Below are 14,182 nucleotides of genomic sequence, written 5' to 3' on the forward strand. Positions count from 1 at the left end.
GGCTTCTCACTTTGTTTTTTTAGCAGAACGTAGGCATTCCATAAGCACTGCTCAAGAAGATGCCTGAAGATTTTCTTATAATATTTCTTCTGCTGCTTACGCATAGCCGGGTAGAAGGTCATGGCTTGGTCAGCTCTGTCGACACCTCCCATGGTGTTATTATAGTCTATTACTTCATGTGGCTTCATTATTTCTCTCCCACCTTTCGTGCGTACCATAGCAGTGGAGGCATTATGCACAGTACTCATTAGGCACACGTCTTTTTTGTTGCGCCATCGCAGTGCCATCATTTTGCCTTTCTGCCAGGCAACTATTTCTCCAGCCTTCAGCTTCTTCTTGCCAAACACTGGTGGCAGGTCACGTCAGTTAGCCCTGACGGTTCCATACGCATCCGTTTTGTGTTGCAAAAGGTATTCATACAGTTCTGGAAAAGTATAAAGGTTGTCCGTTGTAACACAATAGCCCTGATTTAGCAATGGCTCCATGAGTGAGAGAACGGAAGATGTTGCCATTCCGTAGCTGCTATATTTCGGATCAAATTTGGTTCCTTTCCCAGTGTATCTCACGGAGTTCCATATGTAGCCAGATGACGATTTGCATAGCATATACGTTTTGACACCAAATCGTGCTCTCTTGGATGCTATATATTGAATCCAGCTGAGCCTTCCCTTGTAGGCCATTAGACTTCTGTCTATGGTGATGTCTCTTTCTGGCACATAGGTTTGTTGCAAATTCCTCAAAATCATCTGGGATACCTTCCACATTTTTTTCAGTTTTGGGGCAGGATGAGTGGCTTCGTCGAATTCCTCATTGTCTGCGAAGTGTAAAAACTTCATTATGAGGGAAAACCTGTACTCCGACATGACCCTGCCAAAGAATGGAGTGGCAAGTAATGTATTGATTGTCCAATACCACTTCTGCAGAGGTTTCCCCACCACTACCTGAAGAATTATTAGGCCCAGAAACTTCCAGATGTCATCTCTGGTCACTGGTTCCCACTTTCTACTTCTGGAAAACTTCCAATGCAGGGTTGTGGATTGCTGTTCATTGTACCGGTTTGTGTCGGTAACAATTTAAATAATTTTAGGTAGGCCAAGGGGTTGTCATGTTCCACATCTACCTTCCTACCAGATGCTCCAGTAAATGGGAATCTTGGGGGCGCTGCGTGATCCGTACCACAATCAATAGGGCACCAAGTTCGCACATCACTTAGCTCGGTCACAGAATCCACATTTTCGTCACTTTCAGTGTCTGAGGACGAACTTCCCCACGCATCGCTGTCGCTCAATTCAAAAAGTGATTCCACATCACTATCGCTATTTTCTAGCTGCTCGAAAACCGCTTTTGACCTCAGCGGGCGCTTGTTTGATGCCATGGACGCTCTCAAGTTTTCCAGGCAAATATAATAGTAATATAATAGTAAAGCAGAACACTGGTACTATCTCTAGGGACAAAGCTGAGCTGAAATAATTTGTTACAGTATCGAAATAGTAACAAAATAGCACTGTCTTCTCTGTAATACAATGTATTAGTGTGTATGTGGTGATTTTCACTTTTGAATTTCGCGCAGGATCCGCCTCCCTACGACGCTGACGTTAGTGTACGCTGGAGACGGATGCCGGCATAGTGCGAAGGAGACGCCATGGGGATCGAGGGATAAGGTTAGTGTGAATTCAGGGTATTCCCGAGTGTGGCTCGGGGTTACCGCTCCTGGCCAGGAAATTTAACCCCGAGCCACAGTCGGGAATACCGCCAGGGAGTTTAATGTCTGCATGACTTGATCTAGTGATTGTTTTTACCAAAGGTAAATACTCTCAGACAATGGAGTCTATTCACGAAGCAGCCGAAGGATCTAGCCGTAGCTTTGGCCGATCCTTTGGCTAGCTTCGGCCCCAGGACCCCTTCGGTTCAGTAGAACCGAAGGGCTGCTGTACGGGCTATTCACTATAGCCCATACAGCTCCCGAATTTGGCCAAGTGGCTCAGTCGAGCTGAACGCATATGCCTCGGCTCGGCACGACTGAGCCGCGCTGAAAGCCGAAGCTGGCCGAGCGGCCGGCCATTTCAATATGCAATAGCCAATAACAAACCAGCATTGCACCGCCCTCTGCTGCAGTTCTCCATCAGGTCCACCACTACTGATTGACAGCAGCAGAGGGCGGGTACAATAGCTAGTTTGCTATTGCAAATTGAAATAGCCAATAGGAATCTAGCAATGCATTCCTATGGTGAATGAGGCATTAAAGTAATTGGCTGATAGAAACAGGTCAGCAGAATAATGGCAAACAATACACAAGAATAATCCAAGGCATGAACAGTCAGGTAGACTTTAGAGTGAGATATACCTCTACCCAAGCATGATCTAAGATACATACCTGTTGATCAGGCAATGTATAGGTTCTCAATTAGGGTACAGGTGTGCACTGTAGAGAGTTGCGCTGCAGTGGTGAGTATTGACCAGCAGGTGGCATAAGGCTTACCGGTATTGTTACAGTTATTTGCAAACGTTGTTGTGTTTATGTTTTTATTAGGTGCACTATCAATAGAAACTGACAACCTTACTTTCTTCAGCTTTCTCCATAATGTTCCAGAGCTTAAACCATTCCCATGTATCTCTTGGCAATGTGCTTAAAGTGGAACTACGCTCAAAAAGTGAACATTTGTTATGTTGGAGGGAACATTTACAGGGTTATTCACAAAAGGGTGAAGAGTTTGGAGAAGGCAGGAGAAGTGAACAATCTAGGCCAGAATAGATGGTTTGGAAATCTTCTCCAATTCAGCTCACTTTCCAAATCAGCTATGTTGACCCAGATTGTTCACTTCTCCTGCCTTCTCCAAACTCATCACCCTTTTGAGAATAACCCTGTTAGAAATTGTGCCCAAGTAGTACTCTGATAAACCCTTTGTCTGTAATTCCTCCTAAAAAATAGCAGTGAGCATCCTGGTATGTGATGGTGCCTTGGCACTCCAGTGTCTACAGCCTCATAGCTGTATATCTGCAGTGTGAGATCTAAGGAACTGCTGTCTCTGATTGCTAGTCTTAGGAGGTTTGGACTGAGATTTGATGATGTCACTACTGTGCTGCTCATTGTTCTCCTTTCCAGAGGCTCTGCTCTGCCTTCACCAAGATGGTTGTCTCCATAAAGCACACCATGCAGAACAAGGCATAATAAGTCAGTGATGGGAGAAAGATCAGCTACAATACTGATGGCTAGTCATCTGCACTCTGTCTGTCTTTTTTCTTACTGAGTTCAGTTTCTCTTTAACAGCCATATAATATTTTTCATCTGTAGGCACAAGCCCACCTTACAGATCACATTCTAAATCATAACAGTTATTTTCAATTTCAATACATGGAATCAGGCTTAACCGAACAAAACAGTTTCTGGTGATTTTATCGTTCACCCAGGTGTGACTGACTAGTACGTAAAACAGAGCACTTATATACAGTGAAAGCCTTCACTAATATTCTTCTTCTTTACAGACATTAAAGCTGAACTCTAGGCAAAGAGCTAAATTCAAAGATTAACCCCTTCGTGACGGGAGACGTACAGGATACGTCCCGTCACAAAGTGGCTATATGACTGGCCACGTACACTGTACGTGCTGAGTTATATCAGCCTCTGTAATGCCGGTAACTGCTGATTCTCAGCGGTTACCAGTCATTAATGAATGCCTCAGTATTGAGGCATTCATTAATGAAATAGTTAAGCTTTTGTAAAAGCTTCTTTCTTTCATTAATGAAAGAATGAAGCCTTTACATTCAGATACGGGTTCGCTAAACAGTGAACCCGTATTTGACAGCTGAAGATAGCAGAGAGGAAGCAGTGACTCAATAAACTGTTTTAACTGCATTTTTGCGGTTCCAAAGAGATGCCACCTGAGGCAACAGCTGCCTCATTATAAGGACAGCCACAATGCTGAAGGTATTAAAAAAAGAAAGAAAGTAATGTTCTGAAATATAAAGTATGACAAGCTGGGCTCATATGCCATAGAACCATTAGTACTTTTTACACAAGCGTTATAGTTGCCTGAGCACACTATGTAATAAAAACACCTACAGAGCACTTTAAAAAATCATAAGCCAAAGTTACAGCCAGAATTCCTGACATGGAAATGTACACGGAAATAAAGTGTCAGATTATAAGGATTCTCAGAGCCCTATCTAGTACAATTTTAGGTAACAAAAAACTTATATTACCAAAGATTGTCTATATAAAAAATAGACTGTTTTAAAGCGACCTCGAATGTAGTATAAGTAATGAACGTAATTGTGAAATACTAATCGTAAAATGTTTACATAGAAGTTCGGAAAGTATGTTTTAGTTTTATAGCTGAGCCCTGCATAATAACTTAAGTAGATTTGGAAGTTGCGCACAGCGCAATTAATAAGCTAAACATGTTATAATGTTATAAACTAAGGTAAACGAGAGAAAAAAGACTCGCTTTCCAAAACAAATAGAGGTTTGTGACAGTGGGCAAGCTGTTTGTGCCAGATCATCCAAGGCTGTCTTTCTCATTATGAGGTGAGATTTCCTCCTTCCCCTCCCATGTCCCCTGCCATACATGAATTCCTTGGCGCAGAGTCCAGGCCACATATCCCCTCACAACTGTACTGATCCATTTTTTGGCAATGCTATCTACCAAACTGTCAGCGGGTGGTGAAGGCTGCGATTCTGATACTCCCTGCAGGACGTACGAGCAGAATGGGTGGACTTTGTATAAAAGCTTAAGTTCTTGTACTTAGGAGATATTTATGCAAAATAATTCTGGTCCCTTTTGCGACTCCTTTCCATTCCAGCCTGAGTCACTGCCTGAATAAACAACTGTAAGTGAGGTCAAGGGGAGGATGAGGAGAAAGCTTGTTGCTCTGAACAGCACCTGAGTGTAATGCTGATATTTTGCCATTTCAAAGTAGCTTTAGGAAAGTCGATTGCAGGGGTTCGTTTTCTTTCTTGAACTGAAAATTGCAAAAATGGAAAAATGTGTGTATTAGTAAGCTTCACAGTGGAAAAAGTACCACGTTAAAGTAATATTTCGCCGCCCCCATACCTCCGCTGGTGATATTTAACTTCCCTGCGCCCCCCTGGAACCCCATATGTCTGCTGGAGCCAAGTGTAATATCCAGTACTTCCAGGGAATAGGGAAAATGCAACTCTCGCCCATTCCTCCCATGATTACCAGAGTATGCTCCGACCAGCCCAACCTGAAGCACAAGAAAGGTAAGTATCAGCAGCAAGATGGTAGGCAGGCTATTAAAGCTCAACTCCAGTTTAAGAAAATGAAGAGGCGTGTATGTTCATGCCTGAATCTTGGTGTGCTTTGTGCACTTCTTCCAGATCTGTACAGTACTCAAGCGTGAAACTTTGCTTCTATACAGTAGCTTCCTGTAATAAAGGCCAGTCACTGCTGCTCACTACCCGTGTGCAGGATGACTGGTATGCAGTGGCGGACCTAAGGAACAAAGGGCCCTGGTGCAAGATTCTTTTTTGGGCCCCCCACCAAAAAAAACCCCACAAACACAGCACTCTCCACCTGCGCTCGGCCGGCTGTCATTTTCTCTCCTCCCCGCTGGGACACAGAGCAGCGCCCAGCGGGGAGGAAAGAAAGCAGGGATGCGCCGCTGTATCAGCAGAAAAATTGCACTTTCTGCATTTAGCCAAAAGTGCCATTTCCGGCTGATATCTTTTGGCGGCCCATATATCGGTGCAACTCTAATATTTACAGCAATGCAGAATGGCACAGGCTATAGAGGACTACACATCCCAGCAATACTTTATATAACAATAGCATTTCTGTATAAAGTACTGCTGAGATTTGTAGTCCTCTATAGAGGGTGCCATTGTGCATTGCTGCAACAGTACTTTATACAACATTAGGCTACAAATAATAATTATTTTAATTAATTATTTACCCTTTCTTCTGTCTTCACCTGTTTCCTATGTGTTTTCTGTTTGCTGGGTCCTCACTGCCGTCCGAGGCCCCATGATGTGCCTGCAGGGCTGTCTTCAGTGCCTCCTTGTTCCGCGGCTCCCTCCTCAAAGCGGCCGGCGGGCCCCATACTATCTCAGCCGGCGGACAGGTCCCCCCATTTCAGTGCGTTGCGGGGCGCAGGCCCCCCCATTTTGGATTGTCAGATGTTAAGATCAGTATCCGGCAGCTGGCGGGCCCCCCATCTCTGTGCCGGTAGTGTCGGATGACACTCCCGGCGCAGAGACAGGGGGCCCGCTGGCTGCTGGATACCGATCCGGTGCTATCCGGCGGCCGGCGTGCCCCATACTATCTCAGCCGGCGGACAGGTCCCCCCATTTCAGTGCGTTGCGGGGCGCAGGCCCCCCCATTTTGGATTGTCAGATGTTAAGATCAGTATCCGGCAGCTGGCGGGCCCCCCATCTCTGTGCCGGTAGTGTCGGATGACACTCCCGGCGCAGAGACAGGGGGCCCGCTGGCTGCTGGATACCGATCCGGTGCTATCCGGCGGCCGGCGTGCCCCATACTATCTCAGCCGGCGGACAGGTCCCCCCATTTCAGTGCGTTGCGGGGCGCAGGCCCCCCCATTTTGGATTGTCAGATGTTAAGATCAGTATCCGGCAGCTGGCGGGCCCCCCATCTCTGTGCCGGTAGTGTCGGATGACACTCCCGGCGCAGAGACAGGGGGCCCGCTGGCTGCTGGATACCGATCCGGTGCTATCCGGCGGCCGGCGTGCCCCATACTATCTCAGCCGGCGGACAGGTCCCCCCATTTCAGTGCGTTGCGGGGCGCAGGCCCCCCCATTTTGGATTGTCAGATGTTAAGATCAGTATCCGGCAGCTGGCGGGCCCCCCATCTCTGTGCCGGTAGTGTCGGATGACACTCCCGGCGCAGAGACAGGGGGCCCGCTGGCTGCTGGATACCGATCCGGTGCTATCCGGCGGCCGGCGTGCCCCATACTATCTCAGCCGGCGGACAGGTCCCCCCATTTCAGTGCGTTGCGGGGCGCAGGCCCCCCCATTTTGGATTGTCAGATGTTAAGATCAGTATCCGGCAGCTGGCGGGCCCCCCATCTCTGTGCCGGTAGTGTCGGATGACACTCCCGGCGCAGAGACAGGGGGCCCGCTGGCTGCTGGATACCGATCCGGTGCTATCCGGCGGCCGGCAAGTCCCACCATCTATGCACAGGGACTGTGCTGGGCCCCCCACAGGCCGAGGCCCTGGTGTGCCCGCACCGCCTGCACCGGCGGTAGTTCCGCCACTGCTGGTATGGTATCCATCCCCTCCTGTAGATTTCTGCAGGCAGCCTGTAGTGGGTAGACCTGTTAGGCCCCTCCTGCAGCTCTACTCTCTGCACATGCAATTTACAGCACTGTGATAATGTCCTACTTTTACAAGGTCATATTTGGGTTTGCTAACGTGTTTGGTACACACAAAGTGGATTTATGTGCTTTGCGGTTTTTGAGAAATATATTTAAAGTTTTCATGCTTGAAGTTAGGCTTTGACCCTATTACTTTTCTCCATGGGCAAAGTTAAGGTTCATTTCATAGGTGCTGTTAGACATCTAGACATTAGGAGCATGTGTGCCGTGTCTCCTGCCTGGTTCCCCGGGGTCTATTGAGATCTAACAGAGAAAGTCACAGGCAGGCAGAGCTGGGCAGAGCTTTTATGCAGGCAGAGCTGGGCAGAGGGATAACCAGCCTGATGCTGCTGGTATACTTACAGCACAAAGTCACTCTGCAAGAGACCTGTTGCTAGGAGGAAGCAGTGCTCTTAGGTGCTCACCACTAATAAAAGGGGAACAAAGTCATTTCACAATTTCGACAATGCCAAAAAGAGGCATACTGACCACCAAAAGAAGAAGGCATGTTGACCACCAATGTAAGGGGGCACACTGAATACCAATGTAAAGGGGCACAATGAACACCAATGTTAAGGGGGCATACACATCACTGAACATGAACAGTTTAAGGAGCACTCAACACTGATCATCAACAATAGGGGGAACTTAATTTTTACTACTGCAGGATATTTTGTACATTACATAGTCCTGACCTCTGCACCCTGACCACTGCACTGTGTTCTGTGTTGTGCATTACATAGTCCTCTGCACTCTATATGCTATGTTGTACACTACATGATCTTAACTCCTGCACTCTGACGGCTGCACTGTGTGCAATATGTTATAGATTTCATAGGCCTGACCCCTGCACACCATATGCTATGTTGTAAGTTAAATAATTCTGGTCAAATTGTTTATTGTTTCGGTGCTACCCACAGGCAAATCCTGCAAGATCAATATTCGCTGTCCCAGCTCATTTATGTGCAAATTCACCCAGGATAATTATTTTTATTAAATCAATATGAACTGTGTGGCTTGTCTCCATTTGAAGATCTACCTTACCTGTTCTGGTGACACCTGCATTCTGCATAACATTTTATCCCGATGACAATGGTAACGAGAACACATGGTGAAGAGACAGAAACAGTGGTTCTAACCTTTTTTTCACCTACCGGTTGAAGTTCTACTTAAGGTAGCATACTGGTCTTAGCTTTACTTCATAAAGCCCACACCTGAGCATTACACATAACCTTTTGAGGAATATTTTCACTAGCCCCAAGTCTATGTAACTTATAAGTGTGTCAATTATCTACTATGTGAATTTCATATGCAGTCATTACTGTATATATGAGTTTGCTTCAATTGCCCATAGACTACAGAAATAGGAGGCCTAAATAATGTAACTACATATAATAAATCTGCCCTGGTTAAGTCCCATATTAAATTCCAACTTTTCTGAGTTACACTTAGGACCACTTGCCCTAGGAAAAAGTTAGCTGTTCCTAAGACAAAATGCCTTTGGAAATGTAGTGTTACTGTTGCTAGACTGTATTGTTCATTGAAGACCATTATGGGTTATGCTTGGGACACAGTCTTTCATCATCAGGATCAAAAACATCATTGGCATTTCATTCATACTACTTTTCAGCTCGGACGTATAAATATGCCTACCTAAAACAACATAACCCCATAACATTATGAACATGGCTTTACAAAAAAGGAATAGACATGTGTCAGTGTAACACAACCTGCAGTTATCTGCTGGTCTACACAAGACACCCTTTGGCATCTGTTAACACTAATTATATACACGTTTAGGTGTTTGAAAGCCAATTTTTCTAAACCACGGACTGGGAGTTTTCAAATAACCTTCTTATCATCAGGAGACTAGGACTTTGTCCAAATTGTCTGATCCTCCTGGGAACAAGGTATACAATGGATTCATGGCTGGCTAATCTAGCAGAGGTCAGCTAGAGAACAAGCTCATGTTCTGAGAAGGAACATACTGGCTCCGCTAACTAGAATATGCAGCGCTTATTTAGCAGACAGAGCTGTGCTTTAGATGTGATGCTGTCATAAGAATTTCACTTTATACTTGGAGGACAACTTAAAGTAAAGGTAATTGCAGACCATTCAATGCAGCACAAAGTCGGGCTTAACGATCAATGGATTCATACCTTTCCATGTGCATTTTCATGTGTTTTAGTACATTTTCAGCCAATATGCGTTTTTGTACCCTGCCATTGTTATCAAAAGAACACCAATGCATCAAATAACAGACAACGCATAGCACATATGTGAACTTGCACCATTTTAAGTAATGTCTAACTTGTGTATATGCATTGCTTATGCGCTAAATTGCACATGTTAAACTGCATGTGAATGGTCCCTATGAAGCACCTACTTCCTAGATGACATCACTGATTGCATAACAAAGCCTTCTGGAGTTCTGAGTTCCAAGGAGATCTTGTACAAAAGGAGATATATAGTAAAGTCAACTGGAGGTGCCTTTTCTGGCACGTGGCTAGTGAACATGGCTACAGCTACAGTATATAGCCTTTTTTTAAGAATGTCAACTCCTCATGTCAACGCCTCAACTCCGCTTGTCAAAGTGTGCATGTTTATTCCTACGGAGGCAGGAGAGTGACAGTGGCCTGACATTCCAGCACTGTAAGCATAAGCAATGGGGTATAATTTCCCAGTACAACTTCTTCCATCAATTGGCAGAGGGTGGTTCCCATACACATGAGAGTCGCTACCCAATCTGGCCAAAATTGACACATCTGTTGTCATCTTTAGACAATGCTAGGCTTAACAAAAAATCATCAGCATGTCTGTCATATAAAAAAGAAATGCCTTTAAAACAGCATTTTAAGTAACCTCCCATCATGCTATGTGCAAGCATGATATATGACAGGCGATGAGAACATAGAGGAATTCACCTCCAGAGGTATCAGTGTCTACAAAGACCGCAATAGGCTCAAACCACAGAACTACAACACCAGGATTAGAATAATATATTTTTTTTCAAAGTGATGGTTATTTTCAGCGGAATTCAAATACATTTGAAAATAACAGTCACATGGCTAAAATAAAGTCTTATCCTTAGCTTAAAGCTTTATAAATTGAGCCTAATGTCTAGTTGTCTTTGTGGAATAGTGTGACCTGAGTGGTGAGAACTGAGGCCAAGCCTTTGGCAAAGCAAAATGATTCCTCTACTTTTTTTACCGTACATTCTGATGTTGGGCATGTTGGAACGCTTTGTAAATGAGCTCGGTATACAAAAAGGTGGATACAAGACTTGTGAGGACATGTATTGTGGCATAATTGTATTATTTTCAGTCACCCGCCCAACAGAATTCCTCCACTAACCGTTTCTATACTATACACTTTTATTTTAAAACGTTATCTACTAAATGCGGTCTGCTGTCATGCACAATGGAAAGCTGCAGGGATATACTGTTTATTTCATTAGTTTATGCTCATTTTTGGCAAGCGTTCCACTTTTAGGCAGACATCTAGCGACACTTTTGATAGACAGATTTTACCAGATAATAGAGGAGGAATGTTGTCAGACAGTGATGAAGCTACAAGGATGTTTGCTGTGATGCCAAAAAAATATAGGTAGTCCATTTGTGTTTACAGGAAACATGCCTTTGCTTCCTGTTAGAGGTAAAAAATGGTGTGGATGCAGGATCCGAGCGACAGACCTGATTACCCCCATCCCAATACATGTCGGCTTTGTGCAGCAGCTAGGAAAGTCAGCGGTATATTTTTAGCCGCTTCTTTTCGCACTGTCACAGCCACATCTCTCATCCCCTGCATTCTGTGCTTTCCTTCTGTTTGTCCTTTGCAGCTCTTTCCTGTCACTGTCAGACGTGTGTACTATATCTGGCCTGGGAAATAGGCAGCAGCCACTGTATTTCTAAGCTGTGCAGTCCTCCCGTCTGCACACTTGTGTGACGCAGATAAGCTAATTCTGCAGTTTCTCATGAGAATCTAGGGCTTTCCTGGACTGTGAGACTGTGGGTGGTTGAATCGCTGCCCTTTGGCTGGGCTGACCACACGCTCTATCTATCGTGTGTTCTTCTAATGGGGAAAAGATTTCACTTATAGTGATGAGAATATAATGAGGCTACAGACAATCATAACATCATTAAATCTAACAAGTTTGGAACTACAATATGCTGACAGCTTAGCTGGTCAGGACTTCTCAGTGTTCTGTGCACCACTACTAAGTGTGATTTGCAATTTTTTTTTGGTCTAATGCAAATTTCAATAAATTATTTTTTTGGTCAGATGAGTGACAATATGAGGGGTACCACATCCAATTTTAGTAAATGTATGATTCAGAGTAACTGATGGACTTTTTTGGTAACCACTTGAAACGTTACTTTTTTTTAAAAACACAAAACTTTATTTACATATTTTCACATTTAAAAACATAAGGTATACATGTATATATGGTCATAAAGGTGTCTCCACTTAAATGAACTATTGTCCCATTGTTTTTCATCTATTTCACGTTCTACCATAAAACATTCAATATGCATACATTACATAGATCAAATTTTCAGATTTAATTCTCATAATTCACAGAGGTGTTATAAGATGAGTTTTTGATCTACGCGTTTCACGGCTAAAAAAACTTCTTCAGGAGCTCATAAGTATTCAATATAATACTGGAGAAACACTGAAGCCACATCAGAGGGCATCTGTTAAAAAGAGTCCCTTAATAAGCACAGAGAACATATCCAAAGGTGTCCCCCACTACTATGCCATATCTAAGGTATAGGAGCATTGCTCATAGCCACTCTGTTACCCGATAGGTCAAACCCCGTTTTATGTCATTTTATAGTTTTATGTCATTATACACTTTAATCATGGAGTATCTTACTTATTTTCTCTGATTAAAGTAGAGAGATACATGTGTGATGGTAATAATGTAAAAGATGTGATACTATGTAAGAAGGGACAGAAAGATAGGTGAAAACATTAACATCAGCTCTACGTTCGCCACTAGATGACTCTGTTACACAGACATTCTAAAAAGGGATGAACAGGATTAACAGCAGTCTTGTCAGATAAATACATGCTCATCAACCCTAATGTTTTCCATTCCTGTATACCTTGTAAGGCCAACATTATACTAAATAAGCAGCAGCTTCAGCTAACATGCTGTAGTTCCATAATACCTTGTAGTTAGGTCAACTTACAAGTCTCAACTCAACTAATGTTCACAGCTTTAAAATACCTCCCAACTCTGGACCATGTGAAAGCGGGAAATATTGGGGAAGAGAACGAATGTGGCGCACATAGAATGGTGAAAATGGGCATTGCTACATTGCCCCAAAATGTGGGGCATGACTCAAAAAAAAAGTCTATAACTATACACTGCTATACATATGCTAAAGAGTCCACAGTCAAAGCAAAAACACTTTTTCTGTGCCTACCTAAAAGAAGAACTTAATTAAAGTGGTTGCAAACTACACACCAATGATCAACTGTAAAAAAAAAACTGAAAATAAACACATTGGTCAGCACTATGTAAAACACAACATAGCATATGGCGAGCAAGGGCCAGGCTTACTTGACATAGCACATAGAGTGGAGAGATCAGGAGTATGTACCATAGGGTCCCGTACACTACTGGACAGTGTGGGAGGGGGGGGAGGCCCTGAAATCAGTGGTCCCTAGAGTAGCACCCTCCACAGGTATGTGAGGGACCCCAGTCACAGGGTGGGCACCACATCACAGTCCCCTAGATTGTGATTCTGCTTCCCAAGAGACTTTTGGCTTGGTCCACCCAAAAAGGGTTACCTGATAGAATCAAAATGTACATGGTCAAAATACTGCTTAAACTGTACTATGAATTATTGTTGGGTGGTGCGTTGTGGCCACTAGATAGAGCCCAAGCAATGATCAATGGTCACAATGGAGAAACAGAAATGTAATGGTGCTGGAGGCTCGGCAGGGGGTGTTGCTAAGTATTAACTGACAGGACATGCATACTTTTTGCACATGCCACATTTTTTAAACATTTTTCCAGCCTTTAACCTTTAGAAAATAATACATTTCCAGAAACATACAGGGTTATTCACTAAAGGGTGAAGAGTTTGGAGAAGGCAGGAGACGGGACAAACTAGGCCAAAATAGATGATTTGGAAACATTCTCCAAATTAGCTCACTTTCCAGTTCAGCTATGTTGTCCTGGATTGTTCACTTCTGACTTTACAAAATACACTCCGATATGGGATAATGGGGTACTGTACGAGGTAAACAAACTTCAGGGATTTGGAATATGGAAGGAAACAGGGATTGAGTCATTGACGCAAATCTATGATCAGGGTAGTTTTTGCTCGTTTCAACAGTTACAGGCAAGCTATTCGCTACCAAATGCTCAATTCTATAAATATCTGCAACTAAGGCATGCGCTCACGGCACATCCAGGTGTATGTGAGGTCTGCATTACTGCAAATGCGGTGATAGATAAATTTTTTGATACAACAGTGACGAGAGGTTTGATCTCAAAGATGTATGCAAATTTATTACCTGGGGTCCTGAATAAATCTCCCATGAAATGTAAAGTGGGCTGGGAAATGGACTTGGGGCCTCTGGATGAAGCCCTCTGGAGGGAGGCGTTGTTGTCAATCCAGTTAGTTTCACCATCTGCATCGCACAAATTGACGCAGCTCTATATTGTACATAGAACATATCGGACCCCTGAATTCCTACATAGGATAGGATTCAGGGAAAACTCTAAATGTCCAAAGTGTGGGGTTGAACCTGGTTCGTTAATACATCTGCTGTGGCGATGCCCGAAGTTGAAACGATATTGGCAGGAAATAGTAGATATAATAAATACAGCC

This window comes from Nanorana parkeri, unplaced genomic scaffold (genome assembly GCF_000935625.1).
Source record: "Nanorana parkeri isolate BGI_ZX_2015 unplaced genomic scaffold, ASM93562v1 scaffold699, whole genome shotgun sequence".
Classification (NCBI taxonomy): domain Eukaryota; kingdom Metazoa; phylum Chordata; class Amphibia; order Anura; family Dicroglossidae; genus Nanorana; species Nanorana parkeri.